Genomic DNA, 24,236 nt, shown 5'->3' with positions numbered 1-24,236 from the left:
CCCATCTACTCTGCCGTAGATGGCCTTTGAGCCCATTACTCTGCCGTAGATGGCCTTTGAGCCCATCTACTCTGCCGTAGATGGCCTTTGAGCCCATCTACTCTGCCGTAGGTGGCCTTTGAGCCCATCTACTCTGCCGTGGATGGCCTGTGAGCCCATCTACTCTGCCGAAGATGCCCATCAGTCCTTTAAAAATAGTCTTAATTGCCAGATCTCAGAAAATCATCATAAGACTGATCTGTCCCCGAATGCCCCAGTATATTCTTGAAAATAATATTCTTAACAAATTCCGAAGTTACTTCCCCTCTCCCCAAAATTTCAAGTCAGACCTCGAAAAATATAACTAACAATATCCACGCCAACTGGCCTGTCCCGAAAAATGTGATTACTAACACCCTCTATCTGTCCCTGAAATTCAAAAACTGTCCTCGAAAAATAATCATAAAGTAGGACTGTCTACCCTGTCCCCGTAAAAATATCATTTAGTGTATACAGTCTATCAGAGAAAATTATTCTTTAGGGCATCCACTGTTACTGCTCTGTCCACGAAATTTGTAGCCTGTCCTCGAAAAAATGTCCAAATCCACGTTTACTGGTCTGTCCTTGAAAAAAGTGCTTAAGCACTGGAAACAGTCATAGGTCTGATCTGTCCCGAAAAGTTAAGTGTGTAATCGAAGAAAAAAAAAACAAATAATCATGAGAATTAACTGTCCCCGAATAGTCTAGTCTGCCCTCGTAAAAATATTCCTTGGTAGATCTTGGCATGTATGTTCCAATATTCACATTTACTGGTCTGTGTCCGTACAAATAATCATAAGGCAGGTCTGTTCACAAAAATATTATCAATACTTATCCTGGTCCCTCTTTCATCTCAAGTGGACACTTACCTCCCCGTGGTGTCACCTGGGGAACTGTCTTTAACACCCGTTAAAGGTAGTGAGCTAACATGTGCCACGCGTTTACCCATAATAACGTTAAAAACTTGGGTTTGGACGTCGGGTTAGTAACCCTCCCCTCGAAAAAACAGCCTACAATGAAAAAACGAAAGAAAAGAAAAACAAACCCCTCTAAAGGCGACGAGCCTAAAGGTGACGCACTGTATTATAGCTGCCATGATTTGCAGTTGGTTGCAGATTTGTAGTTGGTCGGGGGTTAAAACATCTGGTCTCCAGCTTCACCCCAGTGAATGGAAGACTCGCTGCAATTCGATTAAAAGCAAAATTCTTCAACTCTTTTCTTCAGCTTTATTTGCGCTCATGCTCCCACTGAAGACAAGGATGAACAGACCAAAGATATATTTTACGAGCGCTTAGAAGAAACCTATGACCGTTGCCCTGCCCATGACATTAAAATTATACTAGGCGATTTGAATGCCAAAATTGGAAAGGAGAATATCTTTGGCCCAACTGTCGGGAAATTCAGTCTCCACAATGAAACATCTGACAATGGTATGAGGCTGATAGACTTCGCAGCGGCAAATAACATGGTAGTTAGCAGCACCAGATTTCAACATCTCGACATCCATAAGGACACCTGGCTTTCTCCAGATCAAAAAACAAGAAATCAAATTGATCACGTTGTGATAGATGGAAGACAATCATCGAGCGTGTTGGATGTGCGTTCGTTCTGAGGAGCAAACATAGACTCGGACCACTACCTTGTTGCAGCAAAGGTACGCACCCGCTTAAACGTAGCAATCAAAGTACGAACAGACACAACACGAAAGTTAGACATCGGTAAGCTGTAATCACAACAGATAGCCACAGCATATTCTCTCACTCAACTAGCCCAACTGCTTAATCAAAGCGCTCCTCATACCGATAACATATCAGCGCAATGGCAAATTATTGCCCACTCCATGCAAACAGCCGCAAAATCATAACTTGGATACCAGAGATCTCCACCAAGGAATCCATGGCATGATCAGGAGTGTCGTGCTGCTACCGAAGAGAAAGATGCGGCATATAGGGCTATTTTACAATCCGTAGCAACGCGTAGCGCACGAGAGAGATATAGGAAGAAAAGGAGAGAGGAGAAGCGTCTTTTCCGCAGAAAAAAGAGGGAGATGGAAAAGCGGGAGTGTGAAAAAATTGAGATGTACAGGAACCAGAATGAAGTCTGAAAATTCTACCAAAGAGTCAAGCATCAAACTGATGGCTTTGGTACAGGCACATCCTCCTGTAGAGACCAGCAAGGTAATTTGGTAACTGATACAGATAGTGTGCTCAGGATATGGAAAAAATTTTTAAAACTGTTGGTATCCAATAGCAGCGAAGACGACGAAAATACCACAGACCCAATCCCAGAAGATGGTACTGAATGTATACCGCCCAGCCAAGATGAGGTAAAGACAGCAATAAATCGGCTAAAGAATAATAAGGCAGCAGGAGCCGATGGCTTACCAGCCGAGCTGTTCAAAACCGGAGGTGACACGCCGATAAGGCGTATTCATGTGGCAGGAAGAACGCGTAACCGACGATTGGAACCTGAGCATCCTGTGTCCCGTCCACAAGAAAGGTGATAAGACTTTATGCTCCAACTATAGGGGCATAAGTCTTCTCCCTATCGCCTACAAGATAGTGTCAGGGATATTGTGCAAACGACTAAAGCCCATGGTCAACGAAATAATTGGACCATACCAATGCGGCTTTAGGCCTGGCAAGTCCACCATTGACCAGATATTTACCCTGCGGCAAATCCTGGAGAAGACCCAAGAGATGCAGATCGACACCTACCACCTTTTTGTCGATTTTAAAGCAGCCTTCGACAGCCCGCTACGTTCAAAGGTATTCCAAGCAATGTCTGAATTTAGTATCCTCGCAAAGCTCATTCGGCTTTGTAAAATGACTCTAACTGACACAAGATCTTCAGTTAAAACAGGAAAGAACCTCTCCGAAGAGTTTTGTACCAAAAGTGGTTTCAGGCAAGGAGACAGCATTTTGTGTGATCTTTTCAACATCCTGCTAGAAAAGGTTATACGAGAGGCAATCGTCAAAAGAATAGCCACATGTTACTTGCTTATGCTGATGATATAGACATCACGGGACGATCAGTAAAAGAGGTAACCGATACCTTTATGAAGGTCGAATGAGAGTCTGCTAAAGTGTGTCTGGCGGTTAACAGCGAGAAGACCAAGTTGATGGTGTCGACGCGCAATGCGTCCATTGAGATCGGACCAACTGTTGAAGTTGGTTCCCATAATTTTGAGATAGTAAAATACTTCGTATACCTCGGCACCGCAGTAAACACAACAAACGACATCAGTTGTGAAATAAAAAGAAGAATTGTATTGGCCAACAGATGCTACTTTGGCTTAAGTAAGCACTTTAAAAACAAAGCCACTACTCGTCAAACAAAAATAACGCTTTACAAAACACTGCTACTACCCGTGCTGAAGTATGGTTCCGAAGCCTGGGTACTTGCGCAAGCACAGAAGGCAGTGCTTGGCGTGTTTGAGAGAAAAATTCTTCGAAAGATCTACGGACCGACCGCATGAACCACGAGCTGTATCTGCTATACAACGACATCAATATTGTTATACGTATCGAGATGCAGCGATTGCGTTGGCTAGGACATATACTAAGAATGAGCGATGATGAACCCGCTAAAAAGGCGTATAAATACGAGCCACACGGAGGTGCACGCAGAATTGGCAGGCCACAGAATAGATGGCGCAAACAAGTGGATGATGCGATGAAAAGGCGCGGTATTCCAAAAAGCGATGCAACAAATTGAGAGAAATGGAGATCTTTTCTTAGTTCGGCCTATGGAACAAATGTTCTGTAATGGGCCAGCTAAGTAAGTAAGTAAGGAGGTTGTTATGAAATCAAATGTATGTGCTAAATCTGAAAGTCTGTTCTGGAAAAATTATCGCTTAGATTCTCAGGGTATTCCGTTGGAACCTTTCATAGGTGTTTCGTAGAAGTTTTTTGTGGACGATTGGCTAGTATACGAAGAATAAATACCAATTTTCAGCCATTTTGGTGTGATAATGAGGCTAAAACTTCCAAAATACAAAAATCGGAAGGTACCATGCCATGGGGGCAATATGAAGGAGTGGACCTATACCGACAAATTTCAAGGTGAAAGTTTTATACCCTCAACGAAGACTAAATACCAAATTTCAGCAATTTCGGTGTAATAATGAGGCTAAAAGCTTCAAAATACCGATAATCGGTACCGTTCTATGGGGGCTACATCAAAACGTGAACCTACACCCACAATTCTCTGTTGGAATGTTTCGTACCTCTGCCGAAGACTAACCACTAAATTTTAGTAGTTTGGGTTGGTTATAGTGACTAAAACTTTCAAAATACTGAGAATCAGGAGGTACGGTTCTATGGGGGCTATATCAAAACGTGGACCGACCATCCCAGATCTTTGTCCTGGAGATTGTATGTCAATAATAAGAACGTGTACCAAAATTGATGCACCTACGATAACTCCTTCTATTTTTGGCCACAGTTAATATGAACTCGCGACATAGTCTTCATTTTCTGTCAAAATTTTTTGCCCGAAATATCCACAAAAGTTAGAAAAAAACTGTTAAATATTGTTCGCGAAGCTTAAATAAAGATATTGTACACAGATATTCTTTACAGAAGAGAAATATTTGTTATTTATTTTTGACTAAAAAAATGTTTTGACAGGAAATGGAGGCATCAGTTTGTATTATTGGATCACCTTGTTTCTTGCACCATAGTATGTAGACTTCACCACAAGGTGCACGACACGAGTTTCAAATTTTACATCGAGAGTTCGAATGAGAACCACTTTTTATAGACTAGTCATCCTAATGTATTAGCGTTGTACTGTACCTGCTCTGCAATCAATATCAATAAAAGAAAACACCAACAACCGGCTTACAAACAAACATCCACTTCATATACACATACATACATTTGTATATTTGTTTCATACCGGTCGTTTCATTTCGTTACATTTCCTTGTCATTCCAATTGTCTGCAGATTAGTTTTTGTTTTAAAATCCGCTCGGCGTTCAAACATCCTAACCGTTACAAATCAACACTGCACGAATAAAAAAAACCGGTACCGTAAATGATCCGTGCAATTGATAATGGAATGGCAGTTTTTCTTTTCTTTTGAGATTGATGCACTGTGCACCATGATACATATGATGCAATGCGATGCCCAGTAGTGGTTAACAAATAATCGAACAACAATTTTATGTAAATCAAAAGCCCAATATTTGAACATTTTGTGTTCATTCTAAGGCATTGTGTGTTCGTTTGAATGTGTTTGGAACGGTTGGTTGGACGACTTTAAATGCAACTAGGGGAGACCCAAAAAAATACGCAAAAAACCAACAACAAGTGGTCTATCGATCGCCTGGTCTCTATTCATGTCCACTAACTGGTGGTGGTGGGATTGAATAACAATTTTGCACAATGCACAACTTAGTAGATAAGCTCCTCATTCACGCTGCCCGGCTGGCATGCTGATTGCCTGGCTCGTACATTAGGGTTAGTTAGTCGAAGCAAAAAAAAAAAACTGGCTAAGCTTTTAGTGCATAAAATTAAGTGCGTGTAATATTGCGTAATTATATTTTGTGATTACAGAGTTTTTCTTGTCGTTGTTGGTTTTGTTGTTGTTGCTGCTGTGACAATAAAGCAGTCGCAATAAGTAGTCAATATGACAATCGATTTGACTAAACAACTATATTGGATTTTATAATCAAACTTATTTGCTTGCTCTGCTGCTGCTAAGTGGAATTGGTTACAACCTGTTTGGTTGGATGGCCAAATGATAATGTTTTTATTTTTGATGTCCTTTTTTTTTCTTACGAAACACCTTAATAGTGATTACACTACAAACGATTTAAGGACAATGAACTGTGAATCTGAGCCTGGAATTTTAGCATGGCTATGGTGTCAATTGTTGGATGTATTTAATAACTACAAAAGCAAATATATCGGCATTGTTCAGAGTTCGGCTTAGGTTTTCGTAAAATTTTTCCTTCATTAGAAGAATTCAAGCCGTGGGTACATAAGCTGCCTCGCCTGCTTGGCTTGCTTGCTTCTGATAAAAGAATAAAAAAGAAAGGGGCGACCTAGTTCGAAATTGGCTTGACCTTCTTTATTCTTTTATTTTTGTTATGTCAGAAATGTAGCAGGTATGCAAGGCAAGCAGGCGAGGCAGGTTATGTACTCAGGCCTTCAAGCCTCGGAACATATCTTTGACCGACTCAGTTAGCGTTTTAAAGGTCTTTAGCTGCCACCAAAGACCGCAATAAAGGTGGATTTTTTTTTAAAGATTTTTAGCAGCAATCAAAGACCACAATAAACGTGGATTTTTTTAAAGATTTTTAGGATTGCATTGGATTTTTAGCAGTAATCAAAGACCACAATAAACGTAGATTTTTTAAAGATTTTTAGTAACAATCCAGGACCCCAATAAACGTGGATTTTTTAAAGATTTTTAGCAGCAAGCAAAGACCACAATAAACTTGGACTTTTTAAAGATGGATTTTTTAAAGATATTAGCAGCAAAGTCCACAATAAACGTAGATTTTTTAAACACTTTTAGCAGCACTCAATGACCACAAAAAACGTGAAATTTTTAAACATTTTAAGCAGCAATCAAAGACCATAAAAAACTTGGAATTTTTAAAGTTTTTTTAGCAGCACTCAAAGACCACAATAATGTGGATTTTTTAAGGATTTTTCGCAAACAATCAAAGTCCTCAATAAACGTGGATTTTTTTTAAAGATTTGTAGCAGCAATCAAAGACCTCAATAAACGGGGATTTTTTATCTCTGGATGAAATATCCTATCCTATATCCTTTTTCTGGAGGATATAACGTCGGGTTTTCCCCTTGTACTCGAGTAAGCTCGCGGGGCCAAGTTTCGTACAGAAATTTATATTGTATAGAGACAGAAAGAGAGAGGCAGGTGTGATTTTGGTTGAATATTTCAAGTTCCTTTATTGACTAAGATATTATATATATAATAATGCTTTTGGCAAGAGACTAGTATCTATATGAGTAGGATGTCTGTCTGTAACAACCGTGGTATATTCGCTCAGTTTTCGAGTGTTCCTCCGAGAATAGGATAAATACTAGGGCTGGGTGACAGGATACGGAACCGTGGGCTTGTGAGACCTGGATAAGTACTCTTGTCTACGTGGGAGAGACCTGGATAAGTACTCTTAACTACGTGGGAGAGACCTCGATAAGTACTCTTAACAAAGTGGGAGAGACCTGTATAAGTACTCCACGTCACATCTACTGAGACCTGATGGAAGGAGGGATAATGCTACTATTAACTACGATTACGGCAAGAGACCTTAATAAGTACTCAAGCAAGGATACTAGTATTCTGCATGAGACCTTAGTAAGTACTCAAGCAAGGATACTGGAGGATACTACTGCCAGAGACCTTAGTAAGTACTCAAGCAAGGATACTAGGGAATACTACTGCGAGAGACCTTATTAAGTACTCAAGCTAAGATACTAGGGAATACTACTGCGAGAGACCTTAGTAAGTACTCAAGCAAGGATACCAGGGAATACTACTGCGAGTAGTACTCAAGCAAGATTACTAGGGAATACTACTGCGAGAGACCTTGTTAAGTACTCAAGCAAGGATACGGGAGAATTCAAGGATCGAAGGATATTCCAAGGATACTCCGGAGTCTTAAGGATACTTTAAGGATATCCCAAGGATCAAGGATTACCCGAATGATATTTCTAGGATCGAAGGATATCCCAAGGTTCGAAGGATATTCCAAGCATACCTCGAAGTCTTAAGGATACTTCAAGGATATCCCATGGATAAAGGATTACCCGAAGGATACACTCAAGGATAATATACGAATGTTATGACTTACCTGGATGCCTACAGGACACTAGAAACTTTTATTACACTTCGACTAAGTTGCCGCGGGTTGATGTTCATGTACCGAAGGTCTCGCACTGGCTGACCCAATTTGAAAATCGTCCGCCTTTTATATGGTCGTAGACCACGTGTTTTCCATAGGAATAACGGGATCTTGTTTTGATCTAATTTGGCTCTCTCTCTCAGCAACTCCCCTTATGGGAGTTGTTGTTTATCTCAACCAATGGCTGAGTCAAACTCACGTGAGCCTAACGGGATATTGACAGAGACTGATGGGTTTCGTTTAAAATTAAAATAAATCCCTTTATTCATTGGAAAACATAAACAAAACTAACAAAATTCAAATAAGCAAGGGTGGTGGCAAAATTGAGGGGCTCCGATTTTTGCCGTTACAAGGACACATTTCGGCGATTAATATTTTTATGGAAGTGGATCAATTGAACATTTCATTGGTGTCAATTACGTCCATGTATGCGGTCAGACAATAAAGATATAGACTCGAGAGTGTTGAGCGATAATGACTTTTTTTAAACCTAGTGTAAATTTGGGAGAAAAATTGCGATTTAAACAATTTCCGTCAAATCGCATTCTCATTATGTATGTTTACAGTGTTTGGGCCACTTTTTTTCTTTTTTTTTTAAATGCAAAATAGTTTATTGTTCATTATTTCAGGAAGTATCGATCCAATTTTCAACGGTGACAAAAATGACTTTTAGCGTAAAGTAAGTGAAATTTCCAGAATATTTCAGCTAGATAAAACTTCTCAACAATTGGCGTTCAAACTTTTTGATTTGAAATTATGAGCGACGGTATATTCATGTCTGATTATACTTACCCATATATTACCATTAAAATGTGAAATTAAACGCGTTTTTTTTTTTGTTTTATATTGATTTTTCTTTTATTAACGTATTAAAAATAGAATACAAATAATCTTTACATTTTTAATTCATTATGTTTCATTTATTTTTATAATTATTGTTGATAATTACATAGAAAAGAAATAAAAATGTCCAGTTTCAAAAAATTACGTTAATAGTTTAAATAATAGGGCTATAAAATAACCGATTTCAGTATTAAACATGTGAAAAAGTATCAGTCGGTTTTGCACACAGAGATATACCCTCAGCCTGTGTGGATTGAAATACTTTTTTCCCAAAAAAAATTATGTACTTATGTTTTCAAAATTTTGGGCGTACGAACCGACAAAAATATGGATAGGATTAAAGCTCAAAAATTTGCTGGGGATATCGACAGATAGGACTTTTTTACCATTATATCGCTGTAATTAGGACCACTAGGACATTTTTCGGTAAAAATGTCCAAAGGATCCTCGAACAGACCCTTAACCACACAAAAATGTTGAACATTTGTGTGGGTGGTACCCCAAGGATTGGACAGATAGGGTCCAAATTTGAATATAAACTAAGTTTCGACAATATTTAGAGATCCAAAGTTTGGACAAAATCGGTTGCTACGGACCAAATCGGTCGTACTATTTTAGCGAATATTTTCGAACTTTTGTGGGGGAAGTACCGGAACGAGTGGACCTATAAGCACCGCCTTCGAATTACATCTAATATTCGAAGAAATATTACAATATCCAAAGTGTGGACGAACGCAGTATTCGGTTCGAGCTCTCCAGCCACTACATATGGTGCCATAGGGGGTTTTTACAACTTTCGGGCTTTTTTCTTAAGAAGTATGGACTTGCCCCTGAAAAAACTTGTACTGTCGTAATTGAAGCAGCAATTACAAGTTGCTTCAATAAAAATCATTGTAATCGGAACATGATGTATGTTTAGAAGAAATATTACTAAGTACAAAGATTGGACCAAATCAGTTGCTCCTTTCGACATTCTATAATAGATCGGCTCTTAGCGTTATTTCAATGAGAAACAGGTTTACATACGCTCTGCAGCCATAAGACTGAAGCTGACAACACATCCAACATTTGAGTAAAGTTTTGTGTTGGGCGTTGAGAAAAAACAACAACAACAACAACAGGGCGACGCCGACACCAAAGTCCAGCGTTGATCTGTTTGCCGGCATATACAGTCGGACCTCGATTATCCGTAATGGTCGGGACCGAAGGCATTACGGATAATCGATTTTCCCGGATAATGGAGGCAATGCTTTTATGCAGTTTTTGAACATATTTTTAAATAATAATGGCATAATATTGTACAATAATATGAAAATCTGCAATTTTTATTAAATTTGAAAAAGAATACATAATATCATCATCAGGTTCATCAGAATTGACTTTGTCCCATGATTTTTGTGATACCATAAATACACAAATTGAGTTATATGGGAGAATATCCAGTTTTCGTTTGTTTACCTTTTGTTTGCTTAATTGGAAAGTCTGTTTTTACTCCCGGGCAATGAAGTTTACAACGAAAAATAGAAGAATTGGAAAAAAGTCCAACATTTCTTTTCTATCACGGATAATGGAGGCTCCCGGATAATCGATTCACGGATAATCGAGGTTCAACTGTATTTCAAATGAATTCGAATTTTTCGGCATCATGTCCAACAGTGTAAAAACGGCCAAAACGACGCTAAACTTTACCCAAACGTTGGATGGGTTTTCAGCTTGATTGTGCATAAAATACGTTTGAAGTTTGGAAAAGTTTTTTCTTGCACACATAATTCGTTACAATTGGAATTGGATTTAATTCATTTATATGTAGTTCGAATTTGTCCATTTGTAATCCAAATTATTCAATTTTAAATTCGAAAAAAAAAAAAATTAAAACTTTTTTACCTTCACGCCTTATGGCTACAGAGATTATTTATGGGGGTTTCTCAGTGAAATCGGACATTTTTTAAATATTTTTCAAAATCTGTTAAAACTAAGTGCAAAGAAATACTCATAACTTCTTTAATATTGGTCGAAATAGAAAAATCTTCTATTGTATTTTTTGTATTGTTATCAGCTATCTAATAAAAAGTACTCTTCGATTTTCTTGATTTTTTGTATTAAACTACGATTAATTACAAAAATTTTAAGACCTATTTGTTAGTGGGATTTTTCTTAAATGTTTAAAATTTGTCAATACAATTTTTGCTTTATACCAGTGTGAAATATTTGTAATTTTAACAAAAAAATTAATACTTTCATTTATAAAGATATGTTTTGATGTTTATACCCTCAGCATTTAGGTTAACGAGGGTATATACACTTTCATACGGGCAAAATGTGCCTCATCGAAATAATGGTCTCGAATCGCTTTGATTTTTGCTCTAGCAACTTGTATTGTATAGGGTGCCACCGTGGTGCAATGGTATGCACACCCGCCTTGCACGCTAAAGGTCGTGGGTTCGATTCCCCGGCCAGTCAACATCAAAACACTTTTCAACGGTGGCAAAATACCCCTCAGTAATGTTGGCGACATTTTCTGAGTATTTCAGCCTTGTACAACTTCTCTACAAGTGGTGTCTTAGACACGCCGTTCGGACTCGGCGATAAACAGTAGGTCCCATATCATTGAGCTAATATGAATCGGGGTGCACTCATTGATATGAGAGAAGTCTCCCCTGTCCCGCCTGGGATGTTTGTGGAACAATTATATACTTGTATTCACTGTCTCCCATACGACGGTACAAGTTTCATCAGGGGCAAGTTCATACCTAATGAGAAAAAAGCCTGAAAGGTTCAAAAAAACCCTTTGACACCGTGTGTAGTGGTTGGAGCGCAAGATAAATCTCGAATGGATCTGTCAATTCGGTCCAAAATTTGGCCTTCGTAATATTTTGTCCAAACATAGTTTGAGTTCGAAGATAAACCATATCGGTCCACTCCTTCAGGTACCTCCCTCACAAAAGTTCAAAAATGTTAGGAAAAATTGTGCGCTCGATAACTCTTGAAGGGAGTGACCGATGTAATCCATACTCTGCAAGTCCTGATATATCTACCAGATATAGATGAAGTTCGAATATGCACTATATTTGTCTACTCCTTCTAGTACCTCCCACACAAAATTTCGGATAAGTTCACTTTAAGACCTGCTCTCGAATCAATTTGATTTTTGTTGAAGCGATTTGCATTCGCTACCTCCATTACCACGGTAAAAGTTTTTTCAGGAGCAAGTCCATATTTCTTGGGAAAACAGCCCGGAATGTGTAAAAGCCCTTATGTCACCATATGTAGCGGCCACGATAACTCTCGAACTGTTCTACCGTTTTGGTCCAACATTTGGTCTTCGTCATATTTTATCCAAACTTAGATTCATGGGGCAATACCGGTCCACAACTTCCGGTACTTTTCCCCAATATTTAAAAATGTCACTAAAATGCTAGGACGATATCACTTGAATGCGACAAGCAATTTAGTCCAAACTTCGGATCTCCTAATATCTTGTCAACATTTAGTTTAACTTCTAAAATGTCCCATATCAGTTCTCCCTAAGGGTACCTCCCCCCACAAAAGTTCAACTTTTGTGTCTTTGTGCAGTTAATTCCTAATCCACATTTTTGTCGGCAAGTTTAAAAAGGGCCACACAATTCTGAAGAGACCCTAAATACATTCGATCTGTCCGTAGATGAAAGTTTCACTTCACATTCGCTGAGGGTATATCTCTGTCGGCAAATCCGACTGACACTTTTTTACTTGTTTATTTACGATTTTATCTTAAACATCTTAAAAACCTCTTCATCTTGCGTCTTAAAGGCTGATTTAGCAATTTGTGTACCAGCATTAGTGCGTAGGTTTAGCCATTTAATATCTCAAATTCAAATCCTCTTTCGTATTTAAATAATCATCTTCTGGTGAAAATATCACTTAAATATTTGGTAGATTATTTGGCTTGACGTAGGGGATGGAAGATACCAAGGAACGGTCCTGACCGGTTTTAATATGGCAAAGCCCAGGATTTATCTTGGTCCCTCTTTCATCTCAAGTGGACACTGACCTCCCCGTGGTGTCACCTGGGGAACTGCCTTTAACACCCGTTAAAGGTAGTGAGCTAACATGTGCCGCGCGTTCACCCATAAGAACATTAAAAACTTGGGTTTGGGCGTCGGGTTAGTAACACTCCCCTAGAAAAAACAGCCTATTATGAAAAAACGAAAGAAAAGAAAAAACAAACCCCTCTAAAGTTGACGAACCCCGCAAACGTTTTAAGGACCATGATCTGCGAATCTGCGCCTGGAATGTTCGCACTCTCTATAGAGAAGGTGCAGTCTTCGCATTGGCAGACGTACTTGAAAAGTAAAAGGCCGATATTACTGCCATATAGGAAATACGATGGATTGGGAAAGGAGTCACAACAATACCTAAAGGTGTCGCACTGTATTATAGCTGCCATGACGTAAAGCATGAGTTTGGTTGCGGATTTGTAGTTAGTCGGAGACTAAAACATCTGGTATCCAGCTTCACCCCAGTGAATGAAAGACTTGCTGCAATTCGAATAAAAGCTAAATTCTTCAACATCAGCTTTATTTGCGCTCATGCTCCCACTGAAGAAAAGGACGAACAGACCAAAGATATATTTTACGAGCGCTTAGAAGAAACATATGACCGTTGCCCTGCCCATGACATTAAAATCATTCTAGGCGATTTTAATGCCAAAATTGGAGAGGAGAATATCTTTGGCCCAACAGTCGGGAAATTCAGTCTCCACAGTGAAACATCTGACAATGGTATGAGGCTGATAGACTTTGCAGCTGCAAAAAACATGGTAGTTAGCAGTACCAGATTTAATCATCTCGATATTCATAAGGGCACCTGGCTGTCTCCAGATCAAAGAACAAGTAATCAAATTGATCATGTTGTGATAGATGGAAGACATTCATCCAGCGTGTTGGATGTACGATCGTTCCGAGACGCAAACATTGATTCGGACCACTACCTTGTTGCAGCAAAGGTACGTACCCGTCTAAACGTTGCAAATAAAGCACGAACAGACACAACGCGGAAGTTGGACATCGATAGGCTGCAAACACAACAGATAGCCGCAGCATATTCCACTCAACTAGCACAATTGCTTAACGCGAGCACTCCTTGTCCCAATAACATAACAACACAATGGCAAAATATTGCCCACTTCATGCAAACAGCCGCAAAATACATACTTGGATTCCAGAGACCTCCACAAAGGAATTCATGGTATGACCAGGAGTGTCGTGCTGCTACCGAAGAAAAAAATGCGGCATATAGAGCTACTTTACAATCAGTAGCAACGCGTAGCGCTCGAGAGAGATATCGGGAGAAAAGGAGAGAAGAGAAACGTCTTTTCCACAAGAAAAAGAGAGAAATGGAAAAGCGGGAAAATTCTTCGAAAGATCTACGGGCCGATTTGCGTTGACGGTGAATATAAGCTATACAAAGACATGAATATAGTTAAACGTATCGAGATGCAACGATTGCGTTGGCTAGGCCATATCATGAGAATGAGCTATGATGAAGCCGATAAAAAGGCGTATGAATACATGCCACATGGCGGTGCACGCAGAATCGGCAGGCCTAAGCTTCGATGGAGCATACAAGTGGATGAAGAAATGAAAAGGCGCGGTATTCCAAAAAGTCAAGCGAAAAACAGAGAGGAATGGAGATCTTTTCTTAGTTCGGTCTATGGAACAAATGTTCTGTAATGGGTCAACTAAGTAAGTAAAGTATTTGGCTTGGATGCCCAGTCATATAATTCCCGAGCTGTATTTATTTGATTATCAATTTAGCTAGTTTATTGTTTAAGATAAATTCCTAAATAAAAGTAAAAAACAAAATTTGAAAAATTTAATTTTTTATTTTTTTGGTAAAATAATAATAGCCTGTTTCTCTAAAACGATTCGAATTCAAATTCGTTTGAACTACTACCAAACTTCTATTTTTGAAAAATATTTGAATTGTTTTAATTTTCAATCTAGCAAGCATTTCCTACAACAAAAGGAGCTTGGTAGTAATTCGAACGAATTTGAATTCGAATCGTTTTAGAGAAACAGACCATAAATGTTTCACACTGGTATAAAGGAAAAATTGTATTGACAAATTTTAAAAATTTAAGAAAAAATAGTAAACATACGAATCCCAAACAGGTCTTAACATTTTTGTAATTATTCGTAGTTTAATACAAAAAAAATTCAAGAAAATCGAAGAATCGCGAAAATTCCATCCAAGCCCACTGTGCAAAATTTTTTTATAGTTTTTATTAGACAGCTGATAAAAAGACAAAAAATACAATGGACGATTTTTTATATTTGGACCAATATTAAAGAAGTTATGAATATTACTTTACACACAGTTTTCACAGAATTTAACATTTTCAAGGCGCAAATCTCTGGAACCATTAGTCAAAAAAATTCTGAAAATATACTAAAATGTTTTGTGGATGAGAAGCATTACCACAGCAAAAAATAAAGGAAATCAAAAACCTCATTTTGAAAAAGTGTCCGATTTCACTCAGAAATCCTCATATACTTCATCCGGATGAGAATAATATAAATGCATATTCTGCATAGAACTGTACCTACCGATTTTAGTATTTTGAAGGTTTTAGTCTCTTAGTTGAGGCAAAAAAACTTTCTTCCAGATATTTTCGGTATAGGTCTACGATTTGATACAGCCTTCATAGAAAGGTATCGCCCGATTTTCTGTATTTTCAAGGTTTTAGCCACATTAAACAACCAATGTAGCTGATATTTGGTATTTAGTCTTCGCCAGGTCTTGCGAAATATTTTTACAGAGAATTGTTGGTATTGGTTCACGTTTTGATATAACCCCCGTGGAACGGTACCGACCAATTTTCGAATTGTTTTAAGGTTTTAGCCACATTATCCACCCAAAATTACAGAAATTTGGTGTTCAATCTTCATATATTTTTGTGGGTTCATTGAATACATCAAAATTTTGTTTTTTTTTTCAAGGGCGAGTCCATATTTCTTGGGAAAACAGCCCGAAAGGTGTAAAAACCCCCTATGTCACCATATGTGGCGGTCGGGGAGAACGATAACTCTCGAACTGTTCAACCGATTTGGTCCAACATTTGGTCTTCGTCATATTATCATAGTTTCATGGGGAAATACCGGTCCACAACTTCTGGTACTTCTCCCCAATATTTTAAAAATGTCACTAAAATGCTAGGACGATATCACTTGAATGGGGCAACCAATTTGGTCCAACTTTGGATCTCTTAACATTTTGTCAAAATTTAGTTTTACTTCTAAAATGGCCATTATCGGTCCTCCCTAAGGGTACCTCCCTCACAAAAGTTCAACGTTTGTGTCTTAGTGCAGTTAGCTCCTAATCCACATTTTTGTCGGCAAGTTCAAACGTCCAAAAAGGGCCACAAAATTCAGAAGAGACCTTAAATACATTCGATCTGTCCGGAGGTGAAAGTTTCGCTTCACATTGGCTGAGGGTATATATCTGTCGGCAAAGCCGACTGACACTTTTTTACTTGTTATTTTATTTTTTGCGAATAAAAGTCTCAAGTTAAGACCATTACTTCATACACTTTCCGCACAAAAATGCAGTAATGTCCGGGTTTTTACTGCAGATAATCTTGTGGTTTCTATTGCAGTAATGGGCCAAAAGTTTGAAAACCCCGCCCAAGTGGTGTTCTGGTAATGCAGGAAAGGTTATATAATTTATTCGTGTAGGCCATGTTAATTACCTCTGTCATTGGAATAAGTAGACATACCCATTGATAGCTAATATACGCCTAAATATTTACTCTGGAAACTTCCGGAGCTGAGTTTTTCTTTGTTTTTGCATTTGGTTTTTCAAATTAAAAATTAAGTGCTTCAAATTACAAGAATAATTACGGATTTCAAATTTAATCATTTGAATTACAGATGGAAAAATTTGATCGGATTCATTCAAGCCTCAATAGCAAAAGTTCAACAATATTTGTTTCGCTTCGATCATCAAAAGGCGACATTGTCACAAAAATATGCAGATGAAAAAATTCGTTCGGATTCATTCAAGCCTCAATGGAAAAAGTTCAACAATATTTGTTTCGCATCGATCATCAAAAGGCGACATTGTCACAAAAATATGCAAATATAAGTCAACCACGCACACACACCAATTCACAGTCAAATGAAAAAAAAAATCGGCAATTTTGTAATTTTATTCAGTTAATTTTATTTCAACAGATTTCATATTTGTTTTCATTTTCACATTTTTGTTCGTTACAAATTAGCAGAAGAAGAAAAAACATTGAATAATTATTTATTCATCGATATGTAATAACGAATAATTTGGACTGATTGACAATTATATGGATGGAATCTCCTTATGTCAAGTACCACCACACATTGCCCATTTTGTTGTTGGCATTACACCTTCTTCACACATCCATCAAAAGTGTTTTCCCCAAACAAACACACACACGCAAAATACTCACGCTCCTCCCGGCCGGCGGCAATGAAAGACAAACGACAACTGTGAACAGCGGCGGATGATGGCAATGGCGATGGTGATGATGATGCTGATGATGGTATTACCCCGAGTGGTTGGTTACCCAGAAGGCAATGCGTTGACGTTAAGCTCTTTTGCCAAACTCACCATATTTTAGCATCGGAAATTGTTCCATTTCACCCAAATTCCCCTCGCACACCAACAAATGCCAGAAGGCAGGAAGACAAGCAGGCAGGCAAGGCAGCCTGGCTGGCACACACAAACACAGCCAACCAACCCAACCAACCAAGTAGCCGTCCATGTTCATGTTCACGTTCATGTCAATTGTGAATTACTTTGTAATCATTTCTTCCACTCGACACTCAGTCATCAGAAGCAAATCGAACAACATCGAAAGCAAGGACCTTGCATTTTGAAAACAATAACCCAAACAAAAACCGAAACGAAACGAACAAAAAAGTGCTTAACAAAAAAAGAAATACTAACGGATATTTCAGTTTCAAAATCAAATAATATTTTTAAAAAATAAAACAATAATAAAAAAAAATTAATTAAGAAATTGTGGTAAAATATCAACAATAAAATATTACAACAACAAGTCACAACGTGACTCCTGAAAGAAAAATCAAAACGGAATTTTGGTGTGTGTGATCCTTTGAAAGTTAGTTTCATTTATCATGCCGAAGGAGTTTTACGTCTTGCGGGTCATTGAGGTAGGTCGTCAACGCTACCACAAAAAGTGTCTAAATCTATAAAAATGGTGACAATGTGAAAGTGAGTGAGTTGGTGAGTGATGACTGTGACGACGAAGAAGTGAACAAGTGAGTGTGTGTGTTGCGGATACTGATGATGTTGCTGTCGTCGTTAATGCGGATTTGTGGTAGTCAAAAATTGGTCTGTCATTCCAACGCATTAATGGCTTTGGAAAGTGTTCGAGTTTGTGTGTGTGTGTGCTTTGGTATTTATGTGCGTGTTATTAGCCACCAATCAAGGGTGGAGAAGGAGTGTGAAGAGGAAACCCTAAATGATATTTATCCCTTACAAGTGGATTTCCTACTATTTCCGGTTGAAATTAAAATATCACAGCAATGGTCCCTCATTTTTACAGTGTCAAAGAACTAAAAGCAAACGAGAAAGAGAGTGAGAGGGAGCGTATACTTAATGAAGTGCTACTTGGCATTGAAACATTTTTGGGTATTTAGTAACAGATCAGCTTAATTAACATAATTGACTATGAAAATAATATTAAATCAACAACAACAAGAACAACATCAAGAAATTTTTTGTGCCTTGTCATTCTTCAAAGAAAGAAAACTTTTTTAATTTTATTATCAAAGGTCCATGCCGTTTTTTTGGCTTGACTTTTGTTTCAGAAAAAAAACTCCCCCTCCAACCTTTCATTGATGGATGCTATGATGCCGTGTGTTATCTGTGTTACCATTGTTCAGTGTTTCAATGCATTAATATAATATACATTTGTATGTGTGTATGTCTGTTTATGTGCCCATTGGGGGTGTGTCTTGTTCAACGACTATTGCCAATACATTAGGCAAGAACAACAACAACAGCTAACGATATGTGGCCAAATGATAGCCATAAATTTAAAAACCACCTTAAAAACGGCTACCTTTTTATTTCGTTTGTTTTTATTGTTATTTTAATATTTAATAAGTTTCGGTTTATGCGAAGAGCCACTTGCGGTCGTTTGATCGGTCGTCTGGCCAAAAAGGGTAATTTCAATATCTTCTGTTCCATTTTGAAAATTAAAATGCACAACAATATCGAAATTTATTTGAAACACATTCTTAGATGCTTTTGTCGGAATTACATTTTTGGGGGAATATAGATTATTGTTATCAAAAATCATCAATAATCATATATTTATGGTCTGTTTCACTAAGACGTTTCGAATTTAAATTCGTTCGAATTACTACCAAACTCCTGTTATTTCAATAAATGTTTGTTTTATTGAAAACAAAAATCCATGATATATTTTTTAAAAGACATAAGTTTGGTAGTTGTTCGAACGAATTTGAATTCGAATCGTCTTAGTGAAACAGGCCATAACTGATTTTATTTTATGTTATTTTCCATAAGAAAATGTCAGAAAAATTTTATATTGTTCTAAGATCAAATTTTTTTTTTGGAAACTGATTTATCTGTATATCCTATACTAATACCTGGTGACGTTATAATTCTCACTTATTATATGTTCAACAAATTATAATTATTTTAATGCTGCGTAGATCTAGCCCTCTCCATAGAAACGTTGCAATAACCCACAAATTTGATCGGATTTTAAGGAGCATATACATACATACATCTTTATAACCCAGAAGTAATTCTGCTGTCGATTGCGTGAAAGTGATTTCTAATATTCTTTATTTTTAAAGCTTGTCCGCAGGCATGTCCATTTTTTTGGGTATTGCTGGTGCGTATTAAAAGAAGAGCTCTTCCAAACTATGACCAACTATATCGATCCACTCCTGTTAATATGTCCTCCACAAAAGTTCAAAATGTCAGTGCTTAAATCCAATTTAGAGTCCATTTCCTGATCGTATTGAAGCTTTTATATCTGTCCGTGAGATTCTGATTGCAATGGTAAAATTATATTCTGAAATTATCTATAAGGGCTGCAAAGTTTCCAAAAAAAATCCTACAGTTACTGACCAAAGTTATGTTTCTTTGTTGCCCCCGTATCTGAAGTAGTCAGGATTGTCAGCCATACGAGTCATATTTAAAATCAACAATTAAATGAGTATCAGTCGCCTTTGCCGACAGAGATATACCTTGAGCCTGATACATAATGAAAAGAAGCAAACGTAGTATGGGTTTTTTTCCAAAATCAGTACTACGAGAACTATCCGAAATAAAGTTTAAAATATGTGTATCAGCGAACAGGTCTCAACTCTCCTTGAGGCTAAATGTTTGAATTTTTGTGAGGGAGGTACCGGCATAAGTGGATCGGTATAGTCCATCTTCAAATTTGATATAAGTTTAGAAGAATGATTATGATGTGCTGTGATTGGACCTTATTATTTATTTATTTCAAATATTTATTATAATAAAAAATTACAATAAAATTATATAAAAAATAGCACTAGCATCTAGACCTAATCGAAGGCCCCCTTCAATGTTGCCTACGGCCGCCAATTTGCAACTTAAGGGTAATTATCTCATTCAGTATGGCCCAATAAAGAATTATACTGTCATATATCAGAACGATCCTAGACATAGGCGTGCTTGATTTAGGTGCGAGAGGGACATGAGCACAAAGGTGGGACCAATGTCAATCACTCCTTTCTATAGTTATCGTGCCCATGAGACAATTTAGTTGGTTACCGTGGGGTTTTTGCAACCATTATCTCAGGAATGATGGATTAACCCACGAAAAATATTATGTCGCTGTAAACAGGACCACAAGGTAAAAAAATACAAAACTGCACTTAAGCAAAAATGTTAAACTTTTGTAAGGGACGAAGACGTTTTCCAACTTTCCTTCGTGACACTTGATGTACATTAGGACGATTTTTATACCCTCAGCATTTATGCTAACGAGGGTATATACATTTTCATACGGGCAAAATGTGCCTCATCGAAATAATGGTTTTAGACCCCAAGTATGGTTGGACGAATCGAAAATGTCCGTCCGTCTGTCTGTCTGGCTGGTGCGCACGATAACTCTCGAATGGATCAACCGATTTGATCCAAAATTTGGCTTTCGTAATATTTTAAAACTTTAAACTTAGTTTAAGTCCCAAGATGGGCTATATCGGTTTACTCCTTCCGGCACCTCTCCCACAAAAGTTCCAAAATGTTCGGAAAACTTGTGGGCATGATAACTCTTGAAGGGAGTAACCGATTTGATTCATAATTTGAAATTTCTACCAGACTTAGATGAGGTACCAATATCCACTCAATCGGCCCACTCCTTCGGGTACCTCCCACACAAAATTTATGATAAGTTCAGTTTAGGACCTGCTCTCGAATCGCTTTGATTTTTCTTGCAACAACTTGCATTCACTTCCCCCCAAACGACGGTACAAGTTTCATCAGGGGCAAGTCCATACTTCTTGAGAATATGGCCGGAAAGGTGCAAAAAGCCCCTATGACACCGTGTGTAGTGGTTGGAGCTCGAGATAACTCTCGAAAGCATTGACCGATTCGATCCAAAATTTGGCCTTCGTAATATTTTGCCAAAACATAGTTTAAATTCGAAGATGGGCTATATCGGCCCACTCCTTCAGGTACGTCCCCCACAAAACTCCAAAAATGTTCGAAAAAATTTTGCGCACGACAACTCTTGAATGGAGTGACCGATGAAATCTATACTTTGCACATCCTAATATATCTACCAGATATAGATCACGTCCGAATAAAAAAACCCCTATGTCACCATATGTGGCGGTCGGAGAGCACGATAACTCTCGAACTATTCAACCGATTTGGTCCAACGTTTGGTCTTCGTCATATAATATCCAAACTTAGTTTCATGGGCAATACCAGTCCACAACTTTCGGTACATCTCCCCAATATTTAAAAAATGTCACTAAAATGCTAGGACGATATCACTTGAATGGGTCAACCAATTTGGTCCAAACTTTGGATCTCCTAATATTTTATCAAAATTGAGTTTAACTTCTAAAATGGCCCATATCGGTCCTCCCTAAGAGTACCTGCCCTACAAAAGTTAAACATTTGTGTCTTAGTGCAGTTAATTTCTAATCCACATTTTTGTCGGCAAGTTCAAATGTCCAAAAGGGGTCACAAAATTCTGAAGAGACCTTAAATACATTCGATCTGTCCGGAGGTGAAAGTTTCGCTTTACATTGGCTGAGAGTATAAAGCCGACTGACACTTTTTTACTTGATTTGTTAGACTGATAACACAGTCAGCTTTCCGGCGAATTATAAGCGGACAATTTCGGTCTGGTAGTTGCAGAGGAATTCAAGGTCGAAGTTAAACTTTTGAATTTGTTTACTATTTTTCATCAAAATATGAGTGTTTTTATGTTTTTTATATCTTCCTATATATAAAAGATGGCCAAACACCAATAAATAAACTATAAAAATTCCAAAAAACCAAACAAAAATTTTTCAAATTTTTTTCAAAAATTTAAAAAAAAAATTACAAAAAATTTAAGCTTTTTTTAAAAATTAAAGAATATACTCCTTGGGTTTTCACAAAACTTATAAAAACTCATATACTCTAAGAAATGTTTATTTGTGTAAAAAAGCTGTAATTCATATGGGAAATGGTATGGAAGAACACACATTTTTACCCATGTAATTTCAATAAATTTAAAAAAGTGTTGAACGGGCGGAGCTGGAAGTTTACAATAGTATATATGGACTGAAAGAGGAGACTCTCGGGCATCTTTCTGTGGAAACAGAACATTGTTCCATTTTGTTCCACAAAAGTTCTAGTCCACTAAATTTGGAATTTCATAAAATATAGTAACTGAGGAAAAACAAAATAGCTCGTGTAGTGCAAACGCTACGGTAATTTGTTTAAACAATTTTTAAAGGCCACAATCCTAACCTACCTAACAAAAAAACAATGAACACAATATCTGTTACAGTTTCCGAGAAATAGCTATTTCGTTCTCCAGAAAAAAGTTTGCAAAAATTGTGAATTTCTTAAACATGGGGAAAATGTTCGTTTTTTTGGGGCACCCCACGCCCGCACCTTCCAATATTTTGACCTAATTTTTTGGTTTCCTTAGTTTCAATATGTTTGCTATCGAATCCCATATAGAAGTTAAACATCTGTGACAAAACTAAATTTGATTTTTGGCCAGGGAAAATCGTTTCTTGAACCATTGTGCGATGTAGGTCTGAGACAGAAGAGAACTTATAATCGCTGAAGAGTCTGTGTCGAGTTTTGCTTAACATTGGCACAATGACATGGTAGGTGCTCAGTGGGTTCCGTCTCCTCCTCATCCTCGCACAGCCTACAGTAATGATCTCAGTCTTGTTAAGGAGTAATAAGGAAGAAGTTCTACTACTCGGCATAACCAGCCAGTAGTTGGATTCTCTAACGCATTTTTTGGTTATCGACAAAAATCGTTAAAATTAAAATGCTTATAATTTCGGTAGTTAACGATATTATTCGATAAGTTAGCGACCAATAAAAAGTATTCGCAGAGTTCTACCGATAGCAATAGTGATGTTAATATTTATTTGAACTTTTCATTCATAATTTTGAGTTTTAATTTAACCGATTTTTGTCGGTAACCAAAAAATGACCTAGAGAATCCCACTACAGATCAACCTCGAGGTTCTATAACCGGGCTCGTTCTGTCAGTTGCGAGCAGCTAGATCTGTGTAGAAGTTGTCGAGTTTGTTGGTGAAGTGACATAGTGGGGGATATACAGTTTGCTCAATTTCAATATTGAGAGACTGCGATTGTGCACTTACCAGCTCATCGGTAATCTCTTTTCCAACTATGTCACGGTATCCAGCAGAAAGTGATTTCGTTCTTCAGCCTTCCCAATAAATCTCTAGACATGTTAACAATGTTGGACTTGATAGAGTAGGATTTGAGTGCCTGAAGTGGCGCGTGGCTGTCCGCAAACATCTCGGAAATCGAAAAAAACTACTCTAATCGGGTAAAATGAAAGTCGACCACAACACCAAATATGGCTTTTTGGAAACCAAATGTTCAAAAAGTGTTTGAAATATTGTATAATCTCGATAATCCACCAACATCTTTCGGCGGTGACCAAATTATCGAATTGCCCGGATTACGGAGTAGTAACAAAAATAATATAATGAGTATTTCGAAAATGCTCTAAGTGTAAAAAATGGTGCTGTCCGGATTATCGAGCCCGAATTATCGGGACTATGCTGTATTGCCGTTTGGTGGGGAGGGCGGGGGTGGTCCCTTTTGATTACACCCTGCTTATGTTGCTATTTGTCAGCATCATACTAGGAATACTGTCCTGGCTTCCTTTGATTAGGTGCTAGTGTTTGCTCAAATGTGCTTCAAACGACTTTATGTCGATTTAGCCATG

At 37.8% G+C, this 24,236-nt stretch overlaps 1 long non-coding RNA gene across 2 annotated transcripts in view; it reads left to right on the top strand.

Moving 5' to 3' along the window:
• LOC141393655 (uncharacterized) overlaps positions 1-24,236 on the top strand; it is a 174,384-nt gene that overhangs the window by 74,270 nt on the left and 75,878 nt on the right. The window contains exon 1 of one of the 2 annotated variants that reach the window (XR_012410152.1): positions 15,913-17,934. The exons of the other annotated variant lie outside the window; for it this stretch is intronic. This is a non-coding gene — a long non-coding RNA (uncharacterized lncRNA). Of the gene's footprint in view, positions 1-15,912; positions 17,935-24,236 lie in introns of those variants that run through there. 2 annotated transcript variants of the gene reach the window in all.

The sequence above is a fragment of the Musca autumnalis genome, unplaced genomic scaffold (genome assembly GCF_047663935.1).
Source record: "Musca autumnalis isolate F117 unplaced genomic scaffold, ASM4766393v1 scaffold_2, whole genome shotgun sequence".
NCBI classification, from domain to species: Eukaryota; Metazoa; Arthropoda; class Insecta; order Diptera; family Muscidae; genus Musca; species Musca autumnalis.
This window is presented reverse-complemented; position numbering and strand designations above follow the sequence as displayed.